The sequence below is a fragment of the Aegilops tauschii genome, chromosome 6 (genome assembly GCF_002575655.3).
Source record: "Aegilops tauschii subsp. strangulata cultivar AL8/78 chromosome 6, Aet v6.0, whole genome shotgun sequence".
In the NCBI taxonomy this organism is placed as follows: Eukaryota; Viridiplantae; Streptophyta; class Magnoliopsida; order Poales; family Poaceae; genus Aegilops; species Aegilops tauschii.
In genome coordinates this window covers 408,326,256-408,333,029 of record NC_053040.3, presented here as the reverse complement: position 1 = coordinate 408,333,029, position 6,774 = coordinate 408,326,256, and the positions used below count along the sequence as shown (strand labels likewise).

General features: G+C 40.3%; 1 long non-coding RNA gene across 1 annotated transcript; it reads left to right on the top strand.

The window, feature by feature from the left end:
- The first annotated feature begins 5,265 nt into the window (after nucleotides 1-5,265).
- LOC109776133 (uncharacterized) lies at nucleotides 5,266-6,382 on the top strand. The gene is made up of 3 exons (XR_012188008.1): nucleotides 5,266-5,377; nucleotides 5,758-5,887; nucleotides 5,983-6,382. It is a non-coding gene; the product is annotated as an uncharacterized lncRNA (long non-coding RNA).
- The last annotated feature ends 392 nt before the right edge of the window (nucleotides 6,383-6,774 follow it).

Sequence of the window (6,774 nt, the reverse complement as noted above, 5' to 3'; positions counted from 1 at the left end):
TTCGATTTTCAATTTTCTGAATTATTTGATGATTTAGTCTCTAATCACCCTCTTAACTACTCAAGTGTGGATCACTCATTCCAAATCGTCTAACTTCCCGGCCGGTCACCCATCCTCTCACTCCCCCAGCTTGAGCACGCTTAACTTCGGAGTTCTATTCCCTCTACTTTCCAAGTCTGCACTTGTTGTTTTCCTAACAAATGTAAGCTGACAATCCTATTAACCCTCAGCAGTTTAGCTTGAGCATTAGGCCACACGTTTCACCGTTTGAGTTTGAAACTATTATTCTAAAAAATAGTAATTATTTAGTAACACTAATATTTTTTGAATAAGTTTGATCACAGTTTGACCATAGTTTGACCACAGTTTGACCAGATTTGACCAAAATTCAAAAAATTGTAATAATTATTTAGTAACACTAATATTCTTGAATAATTATGTAGTAACATTAATACTTCTTGAATAAGTAGTTTGACCAAATTTAACCAAAAAAACTGAAATTTGAGCATATCTTTTTTTCCTTTTGGAATTTGAGGATTCTAAAAAATTGCAAACAGGTCGTAGGCTGTCAAAATCGTATGCGGATTTTCGTGCTGAGGGGTTAGAGTTTGAAAATTGCCCTATAGTCCCGGTTTGTGTCTCTAACCGGGACTATAGGTCAGACCCCTTTAGTCCCGGTTCATGGCACGAACCGGTACTAAAGGTTAGCCCTTTAGTACCGGTTTGTGCCACGAACCGGTACTAAAGGTGATCGTGGGGCCCCGGCCTGACGCCAGCCTGCCACCACCCCTTTAGTACCGTTTCGTGGCACGAACCGGTACTAAAGGTTCAACACGAACCGGCATTAATGCATAGTCGTTCGAACAGGCACTAATGGTACCATTAGTACCGGGCCAAAATCAAACCGGGACTAATTTGTCTCACATTAGGTCCTTTTTCTACTAGTGTAACTAAGGGTGGATTATAATTTTTCATTTTATGTTAAAACAAGTTATGTGTTTGTTTAAATATTAGCTATACTAATATATCCCAACAATTATGTAGAAGTTTTATGTGGGTGAAGATTTTAAGAATTAGGTGAAAGAGCGAGATAAAAAGAATAGGAAGAGGCAAACGTCTCAAAATTGGGGATGCCCAAGGCACCCCCGAGGAATTACTCCTATACAAGATGTTGTAGTACCCGCCTCCTAGGTGCTTCCTCGCTCGCGAGTGCCCTCCGTGCGCGCCTCGCGATGATGCCTACCTGGCGCCCTCCCCCGCCATGTGATCTTTTGGGCACTCTACACTGCGTCGATTTCCTTAGGGATCCATGGCGTGTAGGTCGCAGGCGCGCTCAATGTTGTAAACAAAATTTGTAGTTCAGGCACGCAGGGTTTTGCGACCATCCACAGAACATGTTAATAGCTGCATAAAACAATGTTTACAAAATCGATAACCGGTAGCTGCTCAGTCCCATACCCGCGGTACTACCTCCATCCGGGTTTATTAGTCCCCCTTGTATTTTGGGTCAAACTTTGATGTTTGATTTAACTATCAAAAATAAGTTATATACCACAAAAATAGCATCAATGGAAACCTCTTTCGAATATGAATCCAATAATCTAAGTTGTGTGACATACAACTTATATTTTGTCGGTCAAATTTATAGTTAAAATTGGGCACAAAATACAAAGGGGATCAATAAACCCAGACGGATGTAGTAGGGGATTAAGAGGTGCTGACCAGTTAATTGTCCGATTAAGTAGTTACTCACTACTCGATTGAAGAAAAAACCTTAGTTGTGCGGTACTCAGTGATACTCAAGAGGGAGTAGTTTTCTGGATAACTGATTTATCAGCTGATTTTTTAACAACAAAATAAAAGCATAATGCCGAAGTGATCTGATAGCGAAGCGTCCATCTGCTTCTACTTAGAATGGTTAACTGTTGGGGCAGCCAAAATGCGCAGGGGAACTCACCTACCAAGTCCTGCCGCCCACTCGTTTGTCCTCAAGATTCGTGCAGTAGTTCAATTCCGCATGAGGACACAGTACAAAATAAATTTCCTTAAAAAGTTTAAAGTTTCAATGATTAAACTTATGGTTTTTGCATTAAAAATTGCCAAGTTTCAACCAGTTTCACAGATATAATTTCAAGCAATTTGTTTTGTCGGCCATAGACAAAAACAAAATTTAATTTGTAATTTTGGTTTAAATGATTTAAAACTATGAAAATCAGAAGCCAAAATTAAAAAAACGGACGCTAGGGACATGTGTGGCCCCGCACTTGCGTACCGCAAACCCTCCCCCCTTGGGGCAGCCGTTAACATACACATGAGACTAGAGCTATGACTGCTCACCTCTACTATTAAAGGGGGATCGAACGTCGTGATGGTTCGACCTCGTTCGATCCCCCCACCTCGTTCGATCCCCCACCCCCCACGCACGAACCCACCATCTAAACCAGCGAAAAAAAGAGAAAATCCCGCACGTCTCCACACAACCACGATCTCCCTCGAACCCGAAACCACCCCATCATCCTCACTCTCCCGTAGCAGCGATCTCACGAAACCAGAAGTTCTCGTCTCCAAACCTGCTCACGAAGGAGAACCATCCGGCCTGGAGCAGCGGCGCCCCCTCCCGCGACCACCCGCGTGCCTTCGTCCCCTCACCATGTTTTTCAGGATAGAGAAAAGGTATGAGCATGGACCTCTAATATTTCTCTATACATTTGACAATTTGATTCTTTCTCAAAAAAGAAAGTAAATCCATCATTGCTAATATGTAGATGTAGGAGAAATTATATTCTTTCTCACCAGCAATTCAGGCGACAAACATCCCTACGCAAGTACGCAACCCTGCCGCCCTACGTAGCCCGTGCCATGGGTCCGCCGCGCCTTCATCTTAGACGAGCCGCCGGGAGATGGGAAGCGGGCCAGTCCTTTGATAAGGAGGTGTCACCGCAGGTCCTATCTGCCACTTCGCTTCGCCCAGGCACCCGCCGACTCGGCTGACCCGTCGTTAACCAGTGCCGGAGGTGTTCGAGGCCCGGGCCTTCGCGTGGAGCACGTCAACGGCCCTCTTGCCGTTGAGGCCTTCCGAGACCGATTCCACAGTGCCACTTGCTTCGGCTGGATCAGGGGTCCAAGTACAACTACCAGTAAGCTCTCTTTCTTCCTTCTCCTCTCTGAAATTTTGTTTAGTTCTCTTCTTGATCTGATTCCTAATACAAAACTTGAGCCTGATCTTGATTTCTTGGTTATGACCTGCACTGTTATTGTTGATACAAATTCATCAAAAAACTTCTAGTGGAGACGGAATAATAGTTATATTGTTCTTCTATTTCACGACTTACTGTGAATTTTTGTGCCAAATGCGGCGCAGGTTCATGTGCCCCTGCTAACTGTCATGTTTTTCAGGATAGAGAAAAGGTATGAGCATGGACCTCTAATATTTTTCTATACATTTGACAATTTGATTCTTTCTCAAAAAAGAAAGTAAATCCATCATTGCTAATATGTAGATGTAGGAGAAATTATATTTTTTTCAGTTTTGTAACTACTGACAGAGTTTGCGTTCTTTGTAGCAGAAATTTGATAGCCTTGTTTATTTTGTTACGCCATTCTCTACATATAGTCTTCTTGTTGTGATGGATAGGCCGCGGTGACAGCAATCGGAGGAGAGTTTGGCGGATGGGGTGGATAACCGACGAGGTTACACGGACGACTATAGCAGTACATCAGACTTAGCTTCATATTTCGGGCTGACAATAATTTCTTCTTTATGTTTTGGTTTTTCTCAGTATCCCATGTGTTAGTTCTGCATGTATTTTATTTGTTTACTGAAACTAGGAGCAGTAGTACATCAGAGTAGTTACTGAAAATACTCCTACTACAGGAGGTATTGCATATGGTTTTGGCAGAGAATGCAACTTGTTTTCTGATTTTTATTTGATATCCGTATTTGTGTGTGCTGTAACAATGATTCAATACCAAGGTCAGGATAAGGTGGAAGACTGTGTAAGCTCCACAATGGAGAAACTTTTGGTAACCATCTGTTTACTTCTTCCGACTATTCAATGACCAATATGTCCTGAAAATTAGCTACTATATATGATGTACTAAAATGTTGCTCAATCAAGAGCTTTCTGTACACACACCTACCTAATATCTGTGTGTTTCTACTTAAGATGATGCTGGATGTAGTACATGCCTTTTTGTTAATTCCAGCCTTAAGATGTTGCTCTCGAATTTATATAAAAAGTTAGTTCTATAATTGTTTTATAAAGTGTACTTTACATGATAATAACAATTTCTACAGAGTATTTTAATGTTTTTCAAATAAAAAGTATGTGTTGAAAGTAATAACATTAAGTATCTTTAGATTTTGTTCAGTAAATCACTGCATATAGATGTATGTCTATTTGTAGCATTTTATAGTGAGGTAGTGACACAGGCAAGTATGAGATGTACCTTGTGTTCACATAAGCATTTCACAAGAAGGAAAATACTACAAAGGTCTTAGTGCTAAATCATAGTAATTTTATTTATATTCATTATATATATACTCCCTCTGTCCCAAATTAAGTGTCTCAACTTAAGTTAGTACAAAAGTTGAGACACTTATTTTGGGACGGAGGGAATGGAATACATCTCACCTTGCAATCTTGGCTCTTTCACTATCAATTGAGTACATCCGATATTTTCCACTGTAACTATACTGGAGATAAACATAATGTTGATATACCCGTGATTGATAAATTTAAGAAAATATGAGAGACCTGCACCTGCAATAATCAGGTTCAATTGGCTTTTGAGAAAATCTCTGGAAAGTGGAAACCATGATGCTGATATACCTCTGATTGCAGTGTTGCATATTAGTACATCTATATGCTCTTATATTTCTTTACGGAGGGAGTACTACTTTAGTATACAGTCTTCACTAAAGAGGACAAAAATCTACATTCTTCCAACTTAGGTTTATCTTCACTATTTGTTTTCTGGTTCTATTTTTCAGATTATAAACCACTTCTTTGGTTCGAAGGAAGAAACTCCATTGCTGCTTAGGACTTGGTGGTGAGTAAGTTAAAAGGGCATGGTAACTATGACTATACATAACTATGCATGGCTTTGTTTTGAAACTACAGCTACATGTTAGATCTCGTACGGAAATACATGCACCAAGTATTTCATGTGTCGATTGTTAAAATAGGAAAACATAAAAAATGATGTTATGTTTTGAATGGAACACACAAACTCAACTAAGTACATTTGTGAAATCCTATGCAGAAGAGAATATATTTTCATTTAAGCTAGGTATGCTGATGAACACCTTGAAGAGGATTGCTCTCACATTTGAAGAAGTTTTAGCAGTCCACTGTTGATGGGATTCTGAAGGAAGGTTTGTTCCTACATCTATCTCTGTCATTGGGCTGAACCGGCAAACCTAAGGGAACATTATATTTATATCCTTGATCGGAAGCTTGGGAAGGGCGAGGTTGGGATAACATACTTCTGCACTGAGACAAGTACATCTGAGCTGAACGTTGTAGAGCTTGCAGGAATTGTTGTCAGCACTTTGCCTATGTGCCATTCACAAGAATATTTTATAAGTAAAATATTTTAGAGAAATGATGTGATTCAATAAATTTCAAATTTTTAAATACCTACTTTTTATTATTTGTTTTAATTCTACATATTTTCTGAAATATCCTTGATTTTTCTAAATTTTGGGCTTTTTCTATTTTCTCATTTGATTTTATCATGCATGGTGAGCTCTAGATATGAGGAGGCTAGCCAAGACAGGCATGTGGTTAGAGGGCAGTAGTTTGCCCAGAGCAAGGAGTAAATGAAGACGGATGCGTGAGGCTGAGGCATGATACCGTTAGAAAGTACATATGTATTATTCGACGTATGTGTTCAAGTGACTGTTATTCCATTTCCAAATCATGTGCTTTTGTCAAAACAAGTGGAGGGAGGTTAAGAAGTTCATTGTCATTATGTCAGTAAGGTGATGAAGAGGGTGGATATCGGTCTACAGACATAGAAGAGTGAAGATATCTGAAGAAAAAAGAAGTATTCATATTCTTTATTCCATGGCAACGCCACGCACAATCATGGTCATTTTGACATATGGTGTCAGAAAATGCAGAGCAATATGAGCTTGTCATAGTAGCTATTTAGTTGGAAGAAAACATAAATTGAAGATGGACATATCTGATGTGCCTGCTTGATAGGATGCTTATTTAGTTATGTGGATGCAGTGATGCTTCCTTTGTTGTGGATATGTGCTCTTTTTTTTTACATTTTCTTGCTTCTTACTTGTCCATCAGGCTACTTTGGTACATTTTAGAGAGAAATTTGTAACGAAGGGAGTACATTGTATATGGAAGACGATGTCATACTATTCTGTGGGGTGAGCACATTAAGTGGGAGGGGTTGTCGGGGCTACAAGAGGGCTTATCATGGGTTTGTTGATAGCAGCGAGCCACTAGCAAGGTTGGATCAGCGTTGGTGGCGAATAACAATGATGAGTGACGTTCAAATTTATGTTCCGTGGCAACCCACGGGCACTCAGCTAGTCACATGTAAACAAAGAACACCTACCAGGAGCTAGCAGTCGTGAAAGTGAAAGAAGAAAGTAATCTTCGAGAGAGCGTGAGACCATTCTTCCGGCAAAAACAAAACGAGCGAGACCATACAATACAAACCAGCCTCCGTGTCAACTGCACGTCTACAAGAGTACGCCGGCCGCTGGACAATCGACAGGGACGCGGCTCGACTGGATAAACACCGCCG